General features: G+C 44.6%; 1 protein-coding gene and 1 non-coding gene across 8 annotated transcripts in view; both read left to right on the plus strand.

Moving 5' to 3' along the window:
* RGS6 (regulator of G protein signaling 6) overlaps positions 1-25,380 on the plus strand; it is a 611,079-nt gene that overhangs the window by 461,231 nt on the left and 124,468 nt on the right. The window lies entirely within an intron of this gene.
* On the plus strand, positions 21,728-21,799 carry TRNAE-UUC (transfer RNA glutamic acid (anticodon UUC)). The gene has a single exon. It is a non-coding gene; the product is annotated as a tRNA-Glu (tRNA).

Below are 25,380 nucleotides of genomic sequence, written 5' to 3' on the forward strand. Positions count from 1 at the left end.
TCTGTTCACGGAGGCCACAGGTACCCTCTCGATGAAGCGAAGACACAGAGCGCCTTCTCGAGAGGGTCTTAGAAGCCCGGGCAAAAAAGTGAACTCAGAGGGCCTCTGCACTCCAGGAGATCAGCCTGAAAAAAGAAGAGAGAGAAAAAGAAAGAATGACGCAGGGAGACCCAGCTTAGGTGGAACGGGTCTGCAGCTTTATTTTCAGAAGGGGCTTTTATACCCTGAGTTACATATTTCCAGAAGTGAAAGATAAAAGTCATGCAGAGTCAGCTCAACATTACATCAGTTTCACCTTTATCAAAACCAGGACATTTTCTGCATAGCTTTTCATAAACAAGGGTCTTATGTTGTGCACATCATCTTCCGGCCCTGTGGCCTGCTAACATTTTATAACTCTTTCTTGATAAAGGTTGGTCAACCAGAAAACCTGCTTTCCCTTTATCTTTCCAGTCTGCAGTCCCCCTCAGGAAACAGAGCTACATTCTTATGGAGTAAAGGTGCAGTGGGTTACAATAAAGAACTTATTAACTCAAGGGTCTTACGTTGCTAATGCCAAGGCTACTGCTTGTTTTTCTTGAATACCAACTATACTACCTAATGCACTCCCAGGTGCACATTGGGTAAAGGACAAGGAAACAAGGTGGCAAACATTGGCTCAACAATGCAGTATTATTCTAATAAAGCCTTTTTTTTTATCACTCGAAGGTTATTCTTGGGGTTTTGTGAACAATCATGTGCGTTAGTTGCAAGAGTGTGGATAAACCTGCCAAGCAAGCTAAAATAGTAACAGAGGGGTTAGAATTAAAATGCTCCTTTCAAGCCCAGGAGACTTATTAACTAGAGCCTTAAGTTGATTTTCTTCAGAGAAAGGTGGTCGGGGAGAGCCCCCTGTTAATGTCAGAAGAGTTGGTGAAAGGCATAATATAGTAAACAGTAGACAGACAGACTTTGGTTGCGGGGTCGATGCTCGAGCAGGTCCAGGGAGTCCCTCGAGTCCTGATCCGCCTTGCCTGTCAGGTCTCCTCTGCATGACCTTGTCATGGGTGGGATCTCCTGTGCTGCTTCCTGGCAATTTAGTGTCAGAAAAGCAGGATCCCTCATGAGAATAAATTCCTAATTTGAATTTTACCCACTGAGCGACTTCACTTTCACTTTCATGCATTGGAGAAGGAAATGGCAACCCACTCCAGTGTTCTTGCCTGGAGATTCCCAGGGACGGGGGAGCATGGTGGGCTGCCATCTATGGGGTCACACAGAGTCAGACACGACTGAAGTGACTTAGCAGCAGCAGCAGCAGCAGCAGGGCTTCCCTGGTAGCTCAGATGGTAAAGAATCTGCCTGCAGTGCAGAAGACCCAGGTTTGATCCCTGGGTCAGAAAGATCCCCTGGAGAAGGGAATGGCAACCATACTCCAGTATTCTTGCCTGGAGAATTTCATGGACAGAGGAGCCTGGCAGGCTGCTGTCTATGGGATTGCAAAGAGTTGGACACAACTGAGCAACTAAGACTTTGACTTTCTTTTCGTTTGCATCTCTGTATTTAGTTGTGCATTCATTTGTTGTACATTTGTATAAGAGCTAAAAACATAAGAAGTTTAATCCTAGTATAACGTTTGTAACATTGAAATAAAAATCATGTAAATCAGTGCCAGAGCATTGTAAATTAGCTATCAGTTCAGTTCAGTTCAGTCACTCAGTCGTGTCCGACTCTTTGCCACCCCATGAATTGCAGCACGCCAGGCCTCCCTGTCCATCACCAACTCCCGGAGTTCACTCAAACTCACGTCCATCGAGTCAGTGATGCCATCCAGCCATCTCATCCTCTGTCGTCCCCTTCTCCTCCTGACCCCAATCCCTCCCAGCATCAGTCTTTTCCAATGAGTCAACTCTTCGCATGAGGTGGCCAAAGTACTGGAGTTTCAGCTTTAGCATCATTCCTTCCAAAGAACACCCAGGGCTTATCTCCTTCAGAATGGACTGGTTGGATCTCCTTGCAGTCCAAGGGACTCTCAAGAGTCTTCTCCAACACCACAGTTCAAAAGCATCAATTCTTCAGCACTCAGCCTTCTTCACAGTCCAACTCTCATATCCATACATGACCACAGGAAAAACCATAGCCTTGACTAGACGGACCTTTGTTGGCAAAGTCTGCTTTTGAATATGCTATCTATGTTGGACATAACTTTCCTTCCAAGGAGTAAGCATCTTTTAATTTCATGGCTGCAGTCACCATCTGCAGTGATTTTGGAGCCCCAAAAAATAAAGTCTGACACTGTTTCCACTGTTTCCCCATTTATTTCCCATGAAGTGATGGGACCAGATGCCATGATCTTTGTTTTCTGAATGTTGAGCTTTAAGCCAACTTTTTCACTCTCCACTTTCACTTTCATCAAGAGGCTTTTTAGTTCCTCTTCACTTTCTGCCATAAGGGTGGTGTCATCTACATATCTGAGGTTATTCATATTTCTCCTGGCAATCTTGATTCCAGCTTGTGCTTCTTCCAGTCCAGTGTTTCTCATGATGTCCAATAAAAATAATCAGCCCTTTCTTGCGACCCCATGGACTTACAGTCCATGGAATTCTCCAGGCCAGAATAGTGGAGTGGGTAGCCTTTCCCTTCTCCAGGGATCTTCCCAACCCAGGGATCGAACCCAGGTCTTCTGAATTGCAGGCGGATTCTTTACCAGCTGAGCCACCAGGGAAGCCCAGGAATACTGGAGTGGGTAGCCTATCCCTTCTCCAGTGGGTCTTCCTGACCCAGGAATTGAACCGGGGTCTCCTGCATTGCAGATGGATTCTTTACCAACTGAGCTGTTAGGGAAGCCCCAAATCATGGAGAAAGGGCTGATTAGTATTCTGGCCTGGAGAATTCCATGGACTGTAAAATCCATGGGGTCGCATGGAGTTGGACATGACTGAGCGACTTTCACTTTCACTTTTTCACTTTCTCCATGATTTATGTTATACATGTGTTCTCCCAGTTGGTCAGTTCCTTTTTTCGCTTTGCTTAATCTTTTTACTATCCAATAATTTTAAAATAGTTATGTAGATGAAAAGTGTCAATTTATCAATATTTTATTTTATTAAACACAAATTAAGGAGAAATTTAAAAATCGGTGCTGGAGCACCAGGAGCGCTCTAGATACATGACTTGGTTTTGGGAAACCTTGAGTGGAATCAGATTTCGGTATTGACCGTTTGGTGATGTCCATGTGTAGAGTCTTCGCTTCTGTCGTTGAAAGAGGGTGTTTGCTATGACCATTACGTTCTCTTGGCAAAACTATTAGCCTTTTCCCTGCTTCATTTTGTACTCCAGGGCCAAATTTGCCTGTTACTCCAGGTATCTCTTGACTTCCTACTTTTGCATTCCAGTCCCCTATAATGAAAAGGACATCTTTTTTTGGTGTTAGTTCTTGAAGGTCTTGTAGGTCTTCATGGACCCATTCAACTTCAGCTTCTTTGGCATTACTGGCCGAGGCATAGACTTGGATTACTGTGATATTGAATGGTTTGCCTTAGAAATGAACAGAGATTGTTTTTGAAATTGCATCCAAGTACTGCATTTCAGACTCTTTTGTTGACCATGATGGCTACTCCATTTCTTCTAAGGGATTCTTGCCCACAGTTGTAGATATATTGATCTTCTGAGTTAAATTCACCCATTCCAGTCCATTTTAGTTCGCTGACTCCTAAAATGTCCATGTTCACTCTTGCCATCTCCTGTTTGACCACTTCCAATTTACCTTGATTCATGGACCTAACATTCCAGGTTCTGTTGTAATATTGTTCTTTACAGCATTGGACTTTACTTCCATCACCAGTCACATCCACAACTGGGTGTTGTTTTTGCTTTGGCTCCATGTGTTCATTCTTTCTGGAGTTACTTCTCCACTGTTCTCCTTAGCATATGGGACACCAACCAACCTGGGGATTTCATCTTTCAATGTCTTATCTTTCTGCCTTTTCATATTGTTCATGGGGTTATCAAGGCAAGAATACTGAAGTGGTTTGCCATTCCCTTCTCCAGTGGACCACGTTTTGTCAGAACTCTTCACCATGACCCATCCGTCTTGGGTGACCCTACACAGCATGGCTCATAGCTTCATTGAGTTAGACGAGGCTGTGTCCATGTGATCAGTTTGGTTAGTTTTCTGTTATTGTGCTTTTCATTCTGTCTGCCCCTCTGATTGATAAGGATAAGAGGCTTGTGGAATCCTCCTGATGGGAGATACTGACTGAGGAGGAAACTGGGTCTTGTTCTGATGGGCAGGGCCATGCTCAGTTCAGTCAGTTCAGTCACTCAGTCGTGTCCGACTCTTTGCTACCCCATGGACAGCAGCACGCCAGGCCTCCCTGTCCATCACCAACTCCGGGAATTTACTCAACCTCACATCCATTGAGTCGGTGATGCCATCCAGCTATCTCATCCTCTGTCATCCCCTTTTCCTCCTGCCCCCAATCCCTCCCAGCATCAGAGTCTTTTCCAATGAGTCAACTCTTCACACGAGGTGGCCAAAGTACTGGAGTTTCAGCTTTAGCATCATTCCTTCCAAAGAAATCCCAGGGCTGATCTCCTTCAGAATGGACTGGTTGGATCTCCTTGCAGTCCAAGGGACTCTCAAAAGTCTCCTCCAACACCACAGTTCAAAAGCATCAATTCTTTGGCGCTCAGCTTCCTTTATAGTCCAACTCTCACATCCATACATGACTACTGGAGAAATATAGCTATAACTAGATGGACTTTTGTTGGCAAACTAATGTCTCTGCTTTTTAATATGCTGTCAAGGTTGGTCATAGCTTTTCTTCCAAGAAGTAAGCATCTTTTAATTTCATGGCTGCAGTCACCATCTGCAGTGATTTTGGAGCCCCCAAAAATAAAGTCTGTCACTATTTCCATTGTTTTGCCATCTATTTGCCATGAAGTGATGGGACTGGATGCCATGATCTTAGTTTTCTGAATGTTGAGCTTTAAGCAACTTTTTCACTCTCCTCTTTCACTTTCATCAAGAGGCTCTTTAGTTCTTCGCTTTCTGCCATAAGGGTGGTGTCATCTGCATATCTAAGGTTTTTGATATTTCTCCTGGTAATCTTGATTCCAGCTTGTGCTTCATCCAACCCAACATTTCATATGATGTATTCTGAATATAAGTTAAATAAGTAAGGTGACAATATACAGCCTAGATGTACTCCTTTCCCGATTTGGAACCAGTCTGTTGTTCCATGTCCAATTCTAACTGTTGCTTCTTGACCTGCATACAGATTTCTCAGGAGGCAGGTCAGGTGGTCTGGTACTCCCATCTCTTGAAGAATTTTCCACAGTTCGTTGTGATCCACACAGTCAAAGACTTTGGTGTAGTTAATAAAGCAGAAGTAGATGTTTTTCTGGAACTCTCTTGCTTTTTCAATGATCCAACGGATGTTGGAAATTTGAGCTCTGGTTACTCTGCCTTTTCTAAATCCAGCTTGAACATCTGGAAGTTCACGGTTCACGTACTGTTGAAGCCTGGCTTGATTTTGAGCATTATTTTACTAGCATGTGAGATGAATGCAATTGTGTGATAGTTTGAACATTCTTTGGCATTGCCTTTCTTTGGGATTCAGAGAAGGCAATGGTACTCCCAATGAAAACTTGCCGGGGTCCAGCCCCGGTGGATCCAGGGAATTCGAAGTGGGGACGGCGTCGGCGAGGATCAGGAAACAACTGCTTAATTAAACGTTAATTAAGGATATAAAAAGTAATAGAATGAGGATAGCTCATTGAGGAAATTCAGTGGAGAAAAGAGGCTGAAATAAGGATAGCTCAGTAGGAAAATTCAGTGAAGAAAAGAGGCTGAATAATTCAGCCAGAAGGTAAGAGAAAGAATGACATGGGGAGACCAAGTTTCGGTGAACAAGGCCTGCACTTTATTTTCCAAAGTAGTTTTTGTACCTTAAGTTATGCATAGAGGATAATGGGGGAAAGGGTAGAGTCATGCAGCAAGCCAGGCTTTCTTCCTGCAAACTTATCATATGCAAAAGTTTAGGTGATTTGCATCATCTTCTGGCCCGGAGGCCTGTTAACATTTTAAGACCCTTTCTTCAGAAAACTTATTTTTCTCTAAAGGTGATAAGTCAAGCGCCACCCTCCAAAAGCTTTAGATAAAGTTGCATTCCTACAGAGCAAAGGTGTGGTGGGCTATAACAAGAAAAAGAATTAACTCAAGGGTCCCAGGTTACAACATTAAAGCTACTATTTACACCAATTATATTAATCAATACACTGCCAGGGACACAGCAGGTAAGGGATATGGAGACTTAGCAGCAAACATTGGCCCAACAAGTGAAAATCCCTTCACCAATACAATTTCTAATCAATCTTTTAACTGCTCAAAGGAATCTGTATTTAGACAGTTTAGAACATCTCATGCCTCTCACAGTTGGGAGGCTCTGAGCAATCACATGTGGCCAGAAAAACCTATTCAGGCAGGCTAGAGGATTTCCAAAGGAGTTTGTAGGTTGAAACACTGTCACACCCAGAAATTATTAACTGGAGCTGTAAGCTAACTCTTTTTTCAGAGAGAGGTAGTGGGGGACAGCCCCCCATAAAGTCAGAGGTGTAGGTGAAGGCACAAAGCAGAAAATAGGCAGAGATGCTCGAGAATTTCCAGGGGGACTCCTGAGGCCCGATCCCGCCTTTGCATATGCTGAGCCTCCTTCCTCATGACCTTTGTCATGGGTGGAGCTCCTCACACTGGCTCCCGGCAGTGATAGAATTCTAGTTGAGCTATTCCAGATCCTAGAAAGTGCTACACTCAATATGCAATATGCACTCAATATGCAATATGCCGGCTCCTGGCAAAAACTGACCTTTTCCAGTCTTGTGGCCACTGCTAAGTTTTCCAAATTTGCTGGCATCTTGAGCACAGCACTTTCACAGCATCATCTTTCAAGATTTGAAATAGCTCAACTGGAATTCCATCACTTCCACTAGCTTTGTTCGTAGTGGTGCTTCTTAAGGCCCACTTGACTTCACATTCCAGGATGTCTGGCTCTAGGTGAGTGACCACACCTTCGTGGTTATCTGGGTCATGAAGATCTTTTTTGTATAGTTATTCTGTGTATTCTTGCCACATCTTCTTAGTATATTCTGCTTCTGTTAGGTCCATACCATTTCTGCCCTTTATTGTGCCCATCTTGGCATCTTCGCTGCTGCTTATGAACAGGGAAAAGAACTTAGCCCTTCAGGCATGGATCAGCATTGCATGCTGATTGTGACATCTGCATAAAGGGAAGAAATGGATTGTAGCAGCCAGTGTTCTGATTTCAGGAATGCTCCCTGCCAACTGAAGTGTGTGATAAGCACCAGGCTCTGAAGAAACTGCAAAGATCTATTGCGATATTGATTATGACATTATTAAATAGTTTTTTTTTCTGATTTATGGAAAGACCTCCCAACTGGTAAGCCTGGGAAGGTTCAGTTCCTCTATTTATTTATTCATATCCACTCCCTCCTTCAGCCAACAGCTGACCAAGTTTCAGTGCATTTGGGAGAAGGCAGCAGTCAAGCCTGGAAAGACGATTTGGCATTAGGCTAGGAAGGGGCAGAAAGTCAGGCTGAAAATCTCAGGTTTATTTGCTTTTTTTCAATCCCTAGGGAGTCTGAATTTGGAGACTTCTAGACGCTCTGGCACTCTATTTATTAACACTGCTGCTACAAATAAATCACTCGTGGGGAGACAGGACCACTCAGTGGAAAGTATGAACTGTGGAATTGGTTCTGGGTTCAAATCCTAGCGCTGCCACTCATTAGCCAGACGAACTTGAGCAAATGACTTAGCAAATATGAACGCGGTTTCCTCGCCCATGAAATATACATGAAATACACACACGATAGTACCTCACAGGGGTTGTCATGAAGCTTAAATGAGTTCTCTGTGTACAACACGTGGAATGGTGCCTGGCACATCAGTGGAGCTGCACTGAGGCTGTTCCTAATCCTCACCTCTTTGGACCTCAATGTCCACACCAGTAATAAGAAGCAAATGAACTGCATACTTTTACAACCTCTTTTACTTGGGGTTTTGATCAGCAGATCTAAGGCTGTGCTTTCAATTGAATGTAGTGGTCCTAGAGTAGCCAGGAGGAGGTACAAGAGCTTGGAGGCTGCCCCTGCTTCACTGATCTCCCTCCTTCCCTCCATAGCCCCCACCCCCAGCCCCAACTTCCCTGCAGAAGCCCTTTTACTGGATCCAGACAGCGTGGGAGTCATCCAGGGGACATACATCACCTATCTAACAGCACTCCACTGTTTAATGCCAGTGTCTAAACTGAAAAGAAACTTCTTTGTCAGGAAATTGAATCAGGAAGAAGGGGAGAAGGAAATTAGTGCAGGGTCAGAAAGATATCTTTTGGAAGGAAAGCTCTGACAAACCTAGATAGCATATTAAAAAGCAGAGATATCACTTTGCCGGCAAAGGTCCATCTAGTCAAAGCTATGGTTTTGCCAGCAGTCATGTACAGATGTGAAAGTTGAACCTTAAAAACGTTGATTGCTGAAGAATTGATGCTTTTGAACTGAGGTGCTAGAGAAGATTCTTGAGAGTTCCTTCCACAGCAAGGAGATCCAACCAGTCAATCCTGAAAGGAAATTAACCCTGAATATTCATTGGAAGGACTGATGCTGAAGCTGAAGCTCCAATACTTTGGCCACCTGATGCAAAGAGCTGACTCATTAGAAAAGACCCTGATGCTGGGAAAGACTGAGGGCAGGAGGAGAAGGGGGTGACAGAGGATGAGATGGCTGGATGGCATCACCGACTCAGTGGACGTGAGTTTGAGCAAATGGAGACAGGGCAGGACAGGGAAGGCTGGTGCACTGCGGTCCATGGGGTTGCAGAGTCGGACACGACTTGGCAACTGAGGAACAACAACAGAAAGATAAGAAAATGGTTTTTAGTTTTATGTTTGTCTATAATAATAGTGCACCCAGGATGCAGACTGAGCAGGCTCAAGCACAGGGAGGCAGACCCACAGCTGAGAGAGCCTGCAGCCCTCCTTCTCAGGAGACAACTGCAAGCACACTTACTCTGTGGGTTGCTGTTCTTCCTCCCCTCTCTTCATCCCTGGCACCGTCTTCTGTCCTTGAACCTCAGGGGATAAAAGCACAAATCTGCTGAGAGGATGCCTGTCACAGTGGTCGGATGAATGACAGCCCCAGCTCCACATAGATAAGCACCCAGGTTAGTGCCTCAGCTTGGCCTGGGAGGGGGCAGGCAGTGGCAGTGGGGGGACCCTCACTATTATCAAATTGTGCAGTTAAGCAAATGGGTGGTGGCAGGCTGGAATGATGGTGAGTTAATCTGTTTTCCATGCACTCAAGGCTTTTGCCAAACAGAGGTTCTCTCTGAAGATGCGAAGCTGGAGCCCACCCAGGGAGCGAGTTGCTGGGGTTGCATTTCCCAGCCCGCTGCAGTGGATGCCATTGGAGCTGGCTGGAGAGATGAGCCGGCATAGGGATAAACACAAGCATTCTTTTTCCTTACTGTGAAAGAGAGATACTGCTAATTGGCAAGAAGTCCTAGGGTGTCTGTATTGTAATTAATAATAATAAAGATACTATTCAAAGCTAGCGTTTATTGACAGCTTGCCTTACATGTGGCACTTTTTCAAGTGTATTACAAGTGCTTGCTGCTTTTATCCTCACAGCATCCATGGAAAGTCACTGCTGTCATTATCTTCAGCACAAGGGTGAGGCCAGGTGGGAGGAGGAGGGGTACTGGTCAGAATCAGAATAGATGCAGAAGTCAGCCAAATGCCTCAGTATACAGATGATGGACCCAGGATTTGGCCAAGCGCCTGGAACAATGCAGTAATTACTGAGTGGTAGAACTCAAGTCTCAAATCTTGAGCTTGCCCCAGATTTTCTTTGTCTTCTTCACCCAGTGCAAACATGTGGGTAACCAGGACCTCACAAGGCCAGAGAAGCTTCACTCTCTAATATCCTGTTTTCTCTGACAGTCTCCAGTTACATGGCCTGTGTTTGGAGTTAGTCTTAGCCAAATAGTGCCCAGCGCTGCAGACGAGGATCAGCATCACATATACTGGGAGAAACCGAAGATTTGAGGACTCGAGGTTTGCTGCAGACCCTTTGAAGAAGCTGGGCCTCCGAGCCACTGAAGCCACTGGCTTAATTACACTTCTTTAATGACCAGTCATCACAGTTGCATAATTTACGAGGTCCGGTGTACCGTTTCGTTCCTGTGTGGTTCTGTTCGCTTGGCTTCCCCCTCCCACTGTCCCTTAATAAATCTACAACTTTTCTTTCCTGCCCACTCATTTTTCCCCCTTTTATCTTTCGAACCAGCACAATTAGGATGTTAATTTAATCCACAGCAGGTCTAGGAACACTTTTAAACTGATGAAAAACCTTCACAAGCGACTTTTCGCTGTAACCAAGGTTTCCCTTGGCCTTCATTATTTGCCTCTGGAAAATACTATAAGTGACATCAAAAAGATTTCAGATCTTTACCTCTGGAAGTAAGAAATTAAGCAGTTATTCAGAACACCAATGATTATTAATTTAAAAGAAAGAAAATCAATTTCACAATCCCAGATCCTAGCATTTTTTCCGTAACTGGAGACACAGCCTGCTGAAGCATTGCCGCTTTCAAGAGCAACAGCGCCCCTGTGTGGTCATAATAAACATTGCGCCTCAGGAGTAATGGAGAACTCGGTGCTCAAAATCCTCCCAGCTAGGCTTCAACAGCACCTGAATGGAGAACTTCCAGAAGTTCAAGCTGGATTTAGAAAAGGCAGAGGAACCAGAGATAAAATTGCCAACATCCATTGGGTCATAGAAAAAGCAAGAGAATTCCAGAAAAACATCTACTTCTGCTCCATTGATTATGCTAAAACCTTTGACTGTGTGGATCACGACAAACTGGAAAATTCTGAAAGAGATGGGAGTACCAGACCATCTTACCTGCCTCCTGAGAAACCTGTATGCAGGTCAAGAAGCAACAGTTAGAACCAGACATGGAACAACGGACTGATTCAAAATTGGGAAAGGAGTATGTCAAGGCTGTATATTGTCACTCTGCTTATATAACTTATATGCAGAGTACATCATACAAAATGTCGGGCTGGATGAAGCACAAGCTGGAATCAAGATTACCAGGAGAAATATCAATAACCTCAGATATGCAGATGACAGCACCCTTATGGCAGAAAGTGAAGAAGAACTAAAGAGCCTGTTGATGAAAGTGAAAGAGGAGAGTGGAAAAGTTGGCTTAAAGCTCAACATTCAGAAAACTAAGATCATGGCATCCAGTTCCATCACTTCATGGCAACTAGATGGGGAAACAGTGAGAGACTTTATTTTCTTGGGCTCCAAAATTACTGCAGATGGTGATGGTGTGGCCATGTAGCCATGAAATTAAAAGACGCTTGCTCCTTGGAAGAAAAGCTATGATCAACCTAGACAGCATATTGAAAAGCAGAGACATTACTTTGCTGACAAAGGTCTGTCTAATCACAGCTATGGGTTTTCCAGTAGTAATTATGGATGTGAGATTTGGACCATAAAGAAGACTAAGCGCCGAAGAATTGATGCTTTTGAACTGCAGTGATGGAGAAGACTCTTGGGCGCCCCTTGGACTGCAAGGAGACCAAACCTGTCATTCCTAAAGGAAATCAATCCTGAATATTCATTGGAAGGACTGATGCCAAAACTGAAGCTCCAGTATTTTGGCCACCTGATGCAAAGTGTTGACTCATTAGAAAAGACCCTGATGCTGGGCAAAAGACAGGAGCAGAAGGGGACGACAGAGGGCTAGATGGTTGGATGACATCTCTGATTCAATGTACATAAGTTTGAGCAAGCTCCAGGAGATGGTGAAGGACAGGGAAGCCTGGCATTCTCATGGGGTCAGAAAGAGACACAACTGAGTGACTGAACAACATCAAGTTGGAAGAAATGCTGACTTCAAGCAAGGACCCCAGTTTACCCCCAGATAACTTCTGCTTTGAATCTACAGGCTGTTTGTATAAAAGAAAATATGAGTGCAGGTAGATTTTATTGTGCTGATATTCTGTCTTAAAATTTGGAGATTTCTTTTTTTTTTTTCCCCTGTGAAACCAGGAACAAAAACAGAGAGCCACATGGAATGATTGGAATAATTCCCATGATTTGAAAGTGTGGGGTGAGTGGAAGGGATGGGATTGGAGAGAGGGATGAGTTGGCTGGATGGAGGGATGATCAGTGCAGAGATGAGGCGTGGCAGGATGGCCTGGGAGACAAGGAGTGGAGTGGGGATGGGGTGAGGTTTACCTGGTAAGAAGTACGGAACACGTAATCTTTGTATTTTAAACTAAAACAAAAGCTGCACAGAAATGCCTTGCACCCAGAAAGGAGAAGTACTGTCACCAAAATTCAGAATTCCCAGTTATAGTATGATGCCTTCTGACCCCAAGCTGACCCTCCAGCTTTTTTTTTTTAATCTATAGATTTCATCCCCTTAAACTCACCAATAACTAAACTGTAAGGACTACAAATCTGATAGAAGCACATACTTTGAACAGTAAAAGAGGAGACAGCAAACTGCAGCATGTGCTGGGGGCAAGGGCCCGGAGGGTGAGACCACACCTGCCTTTTTTGGGTCAGCAGCCCTTCAGGAATAATCAGGGACCTGTAACGTGGGCTCTTGTCTTATTGCTATGATGCCCGTCCCAACCCTCAGTCCCAGTTATCTCATTTTAGAAAAGCCTCTGACTCAGGTCCTTCTTGGCCTCCATGAGGGGATGGTAGGAACACCGCCCCTCCAGAGCTGGGGTGAGAAAGGATTGAGAAAGGATGTATAGTTTCTCCTGACTGAGCTGAACGTGTGGGATGCGCCCCTCCAGATGCGTCTAAAATCACCTTGCCCTGACCTCTGAGGGGCCACAGAGGAAAGGAAAAGCCCTGGAGCTGAAACTCCAAGGCTGGGTTCTATTCCCACATCAGAGGGCTCCACAGGGGAGAGATATTCATCACTGATATTCTCATTGTTCTTAAATTCTCTGTGGACAGTACACCCGATTGCCTGTCCCCTGCCTACAACTCCCACTGCCTCCTACCTTAGAGGCCACAGCACTACTTGAAAGCTGGGGCTCCGGTTTCCTCATCTGAAAATTTGAGAATAACACTCCCTGTGGACCTCGCAGTCATGTCAAGGTTAAATGGGCCGTGAGAATGAAATTCTTGTGTCACTGTAACTGTAATGTGCAATTTTGCATCTGATATGTCAAGTAAATAAATATATAATATAAAAGATACATATCTTTATTGTATATTATAACAAAGGAGTAAAATAACTCAATGTGAGTTTGAGCAAATTCTGGGAGATAATGGAGGACAGAGGAGCCTGGCGTGCTGCAGTCCATGGGGTCGCAAAGAGCTGGACATGACTGAGGGACCTAACACCAGCAAGGTGCAGGAGGCCAAATGCAGTGGAGTCACTTATGAAGAATATGAAGAGGATTGGGAGAAAGGCCAGTGTGGGGACAGACGCAGGTGAGAATTGGAGGGATGCAGCTACAAGCCAAGGAACACCGAAGGTTGCCAGAAACCGCCAGAAGCCAGGAGGGAGGCATGGAACAGATTTTTCCCTCCCAGCCTCTAGAAAGAACCAACTCTGCCAAAACTCTGATTTCAAACGTCTGGCCTCCAGAAGGTGATCCTTCAGCCATGTTTAAGGTGAGAAAGACAACTTTGGAAGGATTCTTTCAGCAACCATTAGGGTCAGGGCTGGTATAGACCAGATTGTAAAATAGGCAGGAATCAGTCTCATTTACAGGGCCTTTGCTTTTCCACCCGTGTTCCATCCATGTAATATTTGCCTGTGTCTCATGCATATGCTGAATGGCCTTGGGCTGGCTTTCTCCTCTCAAGAGTGAATGGCTGCCCTCTAATTCTAAGACATAATATAACATAGAAATAACAGCAATTTATTCATGGCAAAATCCATGATTGCACACAAGTTAGGAGTAGGGTGCTGCTCCTTTCTCCTAGGAATTCGTAGACCAGTGGAAAGCTTCCTTCCTATCCACTCATTCACTCGGTGCTGGACTGGTCTTATGATGAGCAAAAGTAGAGCCTGTCCCTGTCTTCAGGTGGCTTCCAGTCTCCTGGGGATATTTATTCAGGCGATGAGGCCATACAGATGGCATTTCAGGCATGAGTTGGTTCCAGTAGATAAAGGTGGGAGGTCTTCTTGGGTTGCTGTCTGCTTGGGGCTTTTCCTGGTAGGGCCTGGTGCTCTGTCTGTACCTAGACAAGCCTGTTTATCCCCCATGAAGGCAGACTGAGAGGTCTGTCCTGTACCGTCTTTGCTAGAATGTCCCAAGTACTATGGGCTCTAGTCCTTCACATTTCCTCCAGGGCACTAATTTGGGGGTGAGTCTTCTGAGAATTTATGATGGTTCACTTCCCCCAAAAATTATGAGATTAAAAAATGTAAAGCATAACCAATAAATAGTCTGAGTCTTGCTCAGTTTTGAGATGGCAAACTGAGGACCTTGTGACTTTTCTTGAGTTGATGAGGTCCAGCCAATGGGCAGTCATCCTGAGATGCTGTTTGTTGGACTTTTGCAGTGAAAACCTTCAAACAAAGGGTAGTTCTTTCCTTGTTGAGATTCTGCGATTCAGAGGAACTTGAAAAAGTCCTAGGACATAGATAATGTCTGCCTTAACAACTTACTAATGAAATGAAAAATTATATCATAGATAATTCTTCCTTGGTATGGACCAAATGCTTTCTTTGGTGTCATTTCAAGCCTTTTCATTCGCAGATGTTCACATACCTATCTCCCTAGCATTATCCTGCTTACATAGATGTTGTTGTTTAGTCGCTAAGTCATGTCCAACTCTTGCAAGTCCATGGACTGTAGCCAGCTGGGCTCCTCTGTTCATGGGATTTCCCAGGCAAGAATACTAGAGTGAGTTGCCATTTCCTTCTCCAGGAGATCTTCCAGAACCAGCAATCGAATGCACGTATCCTGCATGGCAAGCGGATTCTTTACCGCTGAGCCACCAGGGGCACCTATATAGACGTTACTCATCACAAAATTCCCTGAGAGCCAGGAACTGGAGTTCTGGGCAGCATCACTATAATCTCTGCTCAGAGTCGAAATATTCTGTGCAGTTGGTCTTTGAACAGAGTGGGGTCTGTTGGGGGTTTTGTTTATTTCAGTTCATAAACCCTTCTATGACAGATGTTTTCATTCTGAGTTCAGCCCTATGCTTTAGATGATGCTTCCGTGTTTAACAATGCCTGGCATGCAGGAAACATCCAGTAAGTATTTGTGGAGTGCATGAGTTAATGAATTCAACAAAAACTTATACAAGTTCTTTGTCAAAAAGTCTTGACAATATTGCAAGCACATCAACAAATGCATAAACCATAAAAGAAAGTTGATATATTTGAACATAAAATATTTAAAAGCTCTACCTCTAGAGGCACCTTAAATGTAAATGACAAATTGGAGGAGGGAGAGCTGTGTAGCACAAATTTCAGATAAAATGTTATATCCTTAATACTTAATGAGTTCCTATTGATAGATATAAAAGATAGGTACCCCAACAGAAGATACATATGGTCAATAACTGTATTAGAAACATTGAAATTTCACTTTAAAAAACAGAGTGATTGTCTGAAATGGGCTATCATTTCTCCCAGTCAGGTTGACGGTGATAAACAAGAATACTGGCTAGGGGTAGGGGAACGGGCACGTGTGTGCACTTCCAGAGAGAGGAGAATTGGGTTCAGTGTATCCTGAAGGCCAGTTGTATCGTAGAGTCTGAAGCCTTGAAAGTGATCCAGAAATTTCACTCGTAGAGATTTGTCTAAAGGAAATCATAGGAGGTATGAAAAATTGCTGTTTACCGCTTTATTGCTTATCATTGCCCGCCCCCCAAAAGTGGACAACTATTTCTTTGAAGGGAGCTAGATATAATATAAAACTAGAAAATTTTATTTTTAGAAAGAGATAACAGATGGAGAATCTAAGAGGGAAATTTTATGTGTGATTTTTATTTTCTTCCTTATGCTTAGCTGGCTCTTCTAAGGTTTTCACTGAAATAAAATATTTCACTTTTGTATTCACAAAAACATATTTTTACCTAAAATAAAAAATTAAGACTGCTTAGATAATAATATAATTATTACCAAGTGATATAACCCGTACTACTGAGCCCTTACCATAAGCCTTTGAGTTAACCTTTGATATAACCTTTGAGTTACATCAAGTCCTTACCATAATTCTCAGGGTTAAGCAAGGCAATTAGCCTTATCCCTGAGTGAGTGAGTGAGTGCGTGAAAGTTGCTCAGTCATGTCTGACTCTTTATGACCTCTTGGACTGTTGCCCGCCAGGCTCCTCTGTCCATGGGCTTCTCCAGGCAAGAACACTGGGGTGGGTAGCCATTCCCTTCTCTAGGGGATCTTCCCGACCCAGGGGTCGAACCTGGGTCTCCTGCATTGCAGGCAGATTCTTTACAATCTGCGCCACCAGGGAAGCCCAGCCTTATCCCTCCATATGACAGAACTGAGGCTCTGAAAATGTAAATGGCTGTTTAATATCACACAGTCGATGAGTGAAGTCCAGGGTGCTGCACCCACAGCTCAGAACGTGCTTCCCCCTCTGTGCTCTGTCGATTGCTGTAGAACAAAAGTCCAAATGACCGCTAGACTGTTTTTGGCCTCCAAAGGTATAGAGTGAAGTGTTTTGTAGTTTTGGGGGACACTTACTCAAGTGTATGCCTATTATATCATTAGTGTCAAGCAGACAAGAAAAACATAATATTCCCATTTTACAGATGGGGAAGCTGAGGCTCAGGTATGTTCCATGACTTTCCCAAGGTTGTACACAGTAATGATGAAGCTTGGATTTAAACATGCTTTTAGTCCAAATCCCTTGCTCTGTCTACTTGAGTTTGGCGTAATAAGCTTTCTCAACATCTCTCAGTCTGTCCAGTTGTGTTTCTAGAGGCTTGTGACTGGCTTAAGTCGTGCTTAAGTGCCCTTTCAATATGGTTGTCATGAGCTAACAAGGCTTTGGGCATACCTTTGTGTGCCAGGTTGTATTTCTAAAGATGTCTGGAATAATATCTTCAATCCCAGATGATCTTCTAGAACTTTGGTACCACTCCATCCCAAAAGATAGAGCCAGCAGAGTATAACACGGTGCTCATGTTAGCCAAGGCTAAGTCATAACAATGGCACACACCTCTGCCTTGTTTTCATGGGATGTTTGCTATTGGAGTGCAGTCACCATGCTGTAAGAAAGCCCAAGCAGCCCACAGAGAGGCCCACGTGGAAAGGAACTGAAGCCCTCAGCTTACACCCTTGGTTGAACCCCCGGCCATCAGAAAGAGCTAGCTTGCAGCCATTGTTCAGTTTCCACTTGAAACGTGCCCCTAGTAAAGCCACCTCAGCTGAGGCTGCAATGTGCAAAGTGAGTTGAACTCATCAAACTCTGCCCACATTGCAGATTTTCGAGCAAGATAAAAATTATTTTAAGCCATTCACTTTGAGGGCATTTTGTTAAACAGCAATAAAAGGCAGATACATGGAGAACTGAATCACTCTTTTAAAGTTAATTCTGTGTGAAAAACATATTCATATTTTTTAAGTGCCTATGATGTGCCAGATAGTCTTTTCCAGGTGCTTGGGAGTATCAGCAAACAAAAGTGATCAAGATCCTTGCCCCTATGAAGCTTATATTTCAGTGGGGGTGGGGGGGACAAACTAGATAATAAGCATAATAAATAAGTAGCATCTAGTATGTGAAAAGGGATAAATGCTTCTGAAAGTTTAAAAGGTGAAACAGAAAGAATCAGGAGAGCAGATTTGGAGCAGTTGCTGTATTTACAGTGTGGTCATTAGTTATCTATGAGAACCATAGTGCAGGGGGAGAAGAGGTATACTCTGTTTGTAGGACAAATATTAAGTTAGCCTTCAAAATGCATTCCAGTACACATCAGGGACTTCCCAGGTGGTGCTAGTGGTGAAGAACCTGCCTGTCAATGTGAGAGACATAAGAGACACAGGTCAATCCCTGGGTCAGGAAGATCCCCTGGAGGAGGGCATGGCAACCCACTCCAGTATTCTTGCCTGGAGAATCCCATGGACAGAGGAGCCTGGTGGTCTGCAGTCCATAGGGTTGCAGTGGCCAACTGCTAGTCCTCAGAAAAGAAATATAAGAAACAAATATAACATGCTGGAAGCAAAGCCATATTATGAAGCAATTTAAGATATAATAGAAGTGACTTAAAGCACAAAGATATAGTGGGTATAATGGGAAAAAACACACAAAATTAAATGTGAACTAAGTCGCTGAAGACGAGGAGTGAGAGATGGAGTGAGAAGTGAAGAGGGTCAGGAGTCCACCCTACTTGTCTAGCTTTGGACTTAATGGGTTTTAAAGGCCCATTTTTTCCACAAATGTTTATTGAGTGGCTACAGTCTTGGACACTGAGCTTGGCACAGGAATTTAGAGATGAATAAGACACAGGGCATCTCTACAGGTGGCTTGTGGATAGTGTGAGGAGCAGGTACCTGGACAGGCAGCACAGTGCAGTGTGACAAGCAGTGTGATAGAGGTAAAAGTGTGTGGGCTGTGGGACCACATGCAGTGGGGTGGGAGTAACATCTGGGCTGGGCCCTGAAGGCGGTCTTAATGGACCAGCATGTGCAAAGGCCCTGGGGTGGGCAGCGAGAGGCTGGAGATGTGGGCTTGGCCCTCTGTAGGTCCTGTTAAGAGTCCTGAACCTTTCCTGTCAAAAATAGGACTGCTCCCACTTGACTGGAGGTTGGAATGTGTTTGGAGAAGATGCGATTTCCTAAGAGGGAAAAGGTGTTTAAGTATTTGCACAACCTTTAACAATCATTACCGTGTATTTTTCTAAATTCTGGGGCCCTGGAACAGAACCCTAGCCACCCTATTCAACTCTGACTCCACCTGGAATCTGTGCAATTTACAAACAGGAGGAGTAAGATGATTTGAATGTGAAGATCATTGGAGTAGAGGACAGGGAATTGAGAAGCCAACATATTCATTAGGTTTCCCACACAGATAATGATGTCATCGAGAATAATAGCAGGATTTCGGGTAGAGAACAAGATGGTGATCCAGGCACCAAAGTCTTCCACAGATGAGAAGAAGTTAATAAGACTAGAGAGAGATGATAGACCAGAGGATTAGAGAGGAAACTAGTAGTACAGATAAGCCTCAGATAATCAGAAATTTTTACATAAGAAAAGGAGAAATATCATAACAGGCAAGATGATGCCTACTTTCCCTCTGAACCCCAAATTAGGTGGTGGAGGGAAGTGGCAGTAGGAGGAAGGGCACTGGAAACGCGATGATCCGTGTAGACCAGGAGATAGAGGAGCCCGTCTGTGCTTCTGTGAAGGTTATGCAGGAGCTTTATTCACCAGTGGAGCCAAAGAACAGAAGTTCCAGATATGGGCATGGGGAATGGGTCAGGGACCAATTAGGGGGAGAGTACGCTCAGATCAACATGGAGATGAACTGAAAAATTAATGGGGCCCCAAGGCACTAGGGTTTTACCCACTGAGTAAGGATGAGGGGAAAGTAGCTGGTGTCAACATTTCTAATAGCTATAGGTATAAAGTTATAGGTAATCTAACACATATTTGTGAGTTAGTTGGATGGACGGATGGACAGATGGATGGACAGATGAGGGGACTTATTTATCTCTGGAAGGCTCTATCTCACCCTTAAATGATGATGTTTCTAAGAGAACTCTGGCATGATTTGTTCTCTCCCAGGTCCTCATGGCATGGTGGAAGCAATGGATGGTCAAGGGGAGGCCCCCATTGAACATTCTTAGCTCTCCCTGGAGACTGGTTTGTTCTTGAACTTGGCCTTACCAATCCTGGGGCTCTCTTCTGATTTTATATCCTAGGGCTTTCATGGAAGAAAGCCATTTCTCCAATGGTCATTGGAGAAATCCCCCTTGATGTCTTCTCTCAAAGGTGGACACTGGGCATTTCAAGTGGAGCGAACCACGGAAACAAAGGCCTGAGGGCAGGAAGCCCAGATGTGTTAGGCAGTGTGTCCAGTCACAGGCTGAAACGGACCAACCTGCCGAGGTAGCTGAGGTCACATTGTGAGGGCCTTGCTTAGCTGTTGGCACCCGTAGCCTTGGAAATTCATTGGTCTCTCGAGAGAGTCAAGCTGCTTGGATTACGATATCCGACCCTACTTATTAAGACTCTCTCCCCCAATAGATTGCAAATTCTTCGTGGGGCCAAAAGTTTACTTCTCTTTGACCCAAATTAATCTCTCTGCAATCTAGTGACATTTCTCGCAGTACTGTAGAGAACTTTGTATTTCTCTTTCTCCCTACCAGATGTTAGCACTTTGAATCCCTTCCAACTGCCTTCAAGTTTCCTGCCACCACTTCTAGGTCCTTCAGTGATTCAGACGGGGCAGGGGGAGGGGGGCTCTCCAAGCAGGTGTCTGCCTTGCCCTCCAGTGTTGATCCCAGTTGGGCTACTTTTCCTCCTTTTATGCTGGTGGTGGTCCAGGAAATCTTTCTGCTTTTTTTCCCTTAAGACCTCACCCTGGTCTTGGCCTTGGATTTCCCATTCATGGAAAGAGCAGGAAGCATAAAGGATGTTTGTCATTTATTTTGGCTATCCAGCATCTGAATATCTTGCTTTGATTATGAAACTCCCAAATAATGAATGTCATGGGGCGGCGGGGAGGGGGGCGAAGACTACTCCCAACTATAGACAAAGGAAGTATTAGACATTCTCTTGTCCTGCGCTGGGTGCAGCCAGGACAGATAATGTGTTCCAGGCTCTGCTAGTCAGATGCGCCTCCCTCCCCTTGACTTTTACTTAGGAGCCAGACATATAGGGGACAGAGTAATTTCCTCCCCAGAGCCTGTTCTGGGCCATGTGGATGGGCATTTTCCAGTTGCCTTGTCTCAGTCTAGTTTTCTAGTCTTCATCATGGCAGACTCTGTAGAACTCTACATGGTGCAAGGACATGAGGGATGTCATTTAAGGAGAAAGAGACGGCTTTGTCCCTGGCCTCTCACCTTCCTGGGGAAGACATGTCTCAAGAAATGGGCAGCTCTGAGCTGGGGTCATGGCTACAGTACATAAGGGGAAACCTAGTGGAGAAGATAAGGCATCCAAGACAGGGGTAGTGGAAGAAAGGTCTCGCATCATTGCCTTAACTAGAGCTATTGATCCATTTTAGTCTGTGTCAGGAAATATGGACTAAAAAGTCTTTCCTTTGTACAGTAACTCCATCATGCATCTCTGAGGACCCCACACTGCCCTTGTTTCTGTCCACACCCACCTTCTCCAGGTGAGCAAAGCAGGAGAAATGTCTCCATCTCACTTTGGTTAAAGCATTTCTGCTTCCAGGGAGGGTGAGTGAGTGAGAGTCATAATCCTGAGGAATAAGCTGTGTGCACCCTTTACTGGATTTTGGGTTGTTGCTTACTTTAATGAAATTTATGTGACCCCAGAACCAGGCTTCTAGGAGTAGCCACTTGAAGCAGAGGAAATATTTAGTCACATTCTACAACTGCAACCCAAATATAATGGGAGCCAGTTGGTTACTCTAAAAAGGGAGTGTCACAATTCAATCAGGATGATTGATCATCATTCTACCCTGGCTTATCTGCATCTGGGGAATAGAAGTCTTAGAATATAAGTGTCTCAGGAATTCCCTGGTGGTCCAGTGGTTAGGACTCAGCACTTTCACTGCTGGGATGCAGGTTCAAACCCTGGTTGGGGAACTGAGATCCCTCAAGCTGTCCAGGATCTAAATAAGTAAATAAAGATCTCATTCTTTTCCTTAGCTTTGCACCTGCCAATTCACCACACGTAGCTTGACTGTAAAAGAAGCGTTTACAAGGTAGAGGCTGTTTGCAAGGTGTTTACAAGGTTGAGTCAGAGATGATAAAGTGGTTTTCTGTAATGCAGATACTTTGCCACACTCTGTCTGTTTTCTCTGTTCCCTGTCCTAATTGCCTCTGGACAGATCATAGGTTGAAACTGGAAATGAATTCCTTCTCCCAGGCAGCTTGGGAACTAGCCACTCTATTTCTTATAGTTTTGTATAAGATAGTCCAGGAAGCCAAGCAAAGCCAAACTATAAAAGTCTTTGGGGACAAGAGAGCATCTTAAGTAGGATTTAGAGAAAGGGAAAGTATTAGTTGCTCAGTCGTGTCCGACTCTTTGTGACCGATGGACTGTAGCCCGCCAGGCTCCTCTGTCCATGGGATTCTCCAGGCAGGAATACTGGAGTGGGTAGCCATCCCTTCTCCAGGGGATCTTCCCAACCCAGGGATTGAACTCAGGTCTCCTGGATTGCAGGCAGATTCTTTACCATCTGACAGGATTTAGAAAAAACTCACCCTTAAATGGGAGAAGGCAATGGCACCCCACTCCAATACTCTTGCCTGGAAAATCCCATGGGCGGAGGAGCCTGGTGGGCTGCAGTCCATGGGGTCGCTAAGAGTCGGACACGACTGAGCAACTTCACTTTCACTTTTCACTTTCATGCACTGGAGAAGGAAATGGCAACCCACTCCAGTGTTCTCGCCTGGAGAATCCCAGGGACAGAGAAGCCTGGTGGGCTGCCGTCCGTGGGGTCGCACAGAGTCGGACACGACTGAAGCAACTTAGCAGCAGCAGCAGCAGCACCCTTAAATGACCTGTAACTTTCAAGTTCTGGCCCTGCCGACCTCCTTAATTACGCCCTCCCCTCCTCCCCAACCCTCCCACTGAACGACGCAAAATGACTGACTCTGAGCAATGACCGGAGTCAAAGTGCCTTGGTTCAAGTCCTAACTTCACAGACCATGTGACCTCAGCAAGTACCTACCTGCTCTCTGCCTCACTGTCTTCATCTGCAAAATGGGATAATGACAGTAACTGCTTCATCAGGTTGCTGTGCATATAAATGAGTTAATATCTGTGAAGTGCTTGGAACCATGGCTGGCGTATAATAAACAGTATATAAATGTTGATTTCAAGCTATAGTGGCTTACTGTGTGACTTTACCAAGAGGAATTTTAGAGACAAAAGGTCTTACTGATAACTGTGCAAGTTACTTCTCTCAAATTCAAAGCACTGCTTTAGACTAGAGCCTTCACAGCCGGGCTCAGACACACCTGGTTAGTAACTTTCAGCTCTTCAGAGAATGTTCTGCCTAAAGAATTACTTGAATCCTCTTTTGAATCAGTGGCCACAAATCCAATGGCACCCCACTCCAGTACTCTTGCTTGAAAAATCCCATGGACAGAGGAGCCTGGTAGGCTGCAGTCCATGGGGTTGCTAGAGTCGGACACGACTGAGCGACTTCCCTTTCACTTTTCATTTTCATGCATTGGAGAAGGAAATGGCAACCCACTCCAGTGTTCTTGCCTGGAGAATCCCAAGGACAGGGGAGCCTGGTGGGCTGCCGTCTTTGGGGTCACACAGAGTCGGACACAACTGAAGTGACTTAGCAGCAGCAGCAGCATGCTGCCTTCTAAGGTATGTTTCCTCAATGTGGATTCAATCCTGTTTTCAGAATACTTTTCTGTTCTGCTAAATGTAGAGAACCTTGCATTTGCGTAACAGTCCTGCCTGGCAGTCTGCTATTCCTGACCCCAACATCTATTTTTCCTTTCTGACTCAGTAATATGGTCCCTCTTTTGGCTGAGCATCCTATAACTCAGAATAAAACTATTTCCTAGGTTGTCAGATCACTGAATTCTAGTGTCTGAATCATGTGTGTATTCATTTCCCATCACAGCTACAACAAATAGAAATGGCTTAAAACAATACAGTGCAAATGTATTAGAGTGCTGGAGGTCAGGAACCTGAAGTGGGTCTTACAGGAGTAAACGTATTAGCAGAGCTACGTTCCTTCTGAAACTCTAGGGGAGAATCTGTGTCCGTACCCTTTCCAGCTTCTAGAGGTTGCCTGCATTCCTTGGCTCACGGTCACTTCCTCTACTTTCAAAGCCAGTAGCTAAGAAGAAGTCTCTCCACCCCAATCCCTCTCTCTTCCTCTACCCTTCCCCAAGCACTCCTGTGAATACACACTCATGTGCAAGCCCACCCACACTTCTGCTTCTGGCATCACATCACCTTCTCTCCCTGACATTCCTATCTCTCTCTTATAAACAGCCTTATGACTACATTGGTCCCGCCCGGATAATCTAGGATAATTTCTCCATCTTGAGGGCCTTAATTTCATCTGCAAAGTCCTTTTTGCGTGGAAGGTAGATATTCAAGTTCCGGAGACCAGGACATGGACATCTTTGGGGACCCATTATTCTGTGTATCACAATATGTGAACAGAAAAACGGGCTTCCAGGAAATGTGCTTAATGGGAGGGGTCTCACCTGGGAAAGACACTCTCTAGCTTTCTGCTTTTCCTTCTACCCCCTGCTTGATGCTGAGATGTGATGGCTGGTACTTCAGTAGACATTCTGAAGCATAAGTTGACCTTGGGGGTGAAAACCAAGCACTTGGAGGGTGGAAAAGAAATGTCAAACTGTGGATTCCTGAGGATCCTATGGAGCCACCTCCAGACTTCTTTTACCAAATACCTTCTATCTTGTTTAAGCCACTATTATTTCGCTTGTTTGTTTTCTGGAATGTAGAGCTGAGCATAGTCCCAATTCCCCAAAATTATACACGACTCTCTCCTTAATGAACTCCAAGTCTGGGTCTCTCAATCTACTACCCTCCCCAAAGCATGGATATGACCATTGCTGAGAAAATATTTTAATAAAACAAACTGTTTTTTATCATGTTATTTGATCAGACACCAGCCTTTAGTTCAGTCTGTATGCTGAGCCATACAACCTCAATAGTTGCCAACAAAGCAACTGACAAGGAATTAATCTCCAAAATAAACAAATAGCTCAAGCAGCTCAGTATTAAAAAAAGAAATGACACAATCAAAAAATAGGGCGAAGATCTAAATACACATTCTTCCAAAGAAGACATACAGATGGCCAACAAACATGAAAAGATGCTCAACATCATGAACTGTTCAGTTCAGTTAGTCAGTTCAGTCACTCAGTCATGTCTGACTCTTTGCAACCCCATGAATCGCAGCACGCTAGGCCTCCCTGTCCATCACCAACTCCCAAAGTTCACCCAAACCCATGTCCATCGAGTTCGTGATGCCATCCAGCCATCTCATCCTCTGTTGTCCCCTTCTCCTCCTGCCCTCAATCCCTCCCAGCAACAGAGTCTTTCCAATGAGTTAACTCTTTGCATGAGGTGGCCAAAGTATTGGAGTTTCAGCTTTAGCATCAGTCCTTCCAAAGAACACCCAGGACTGATCTCCTTTAGAATGGACTGGTTGGATCTC

The sequence above is a fragment of the Bos indicus genome, chromosome 10, assembly GCF_029378745.1.
Source record: "Bos indicus isolate NIAB-ARS_2022 breed Sahiwal x Tharparkar chromosome 10, NIAB-ARS_B.indTharparkar_mat_pri_1.0, whole genome shotgun sequence".
NCBI classification, from domain to species: Eukaryota; Metazoa; Chordata; class Mammalia; order Artiodactyla; family Bovidae; genus Bos; species Bos indicus.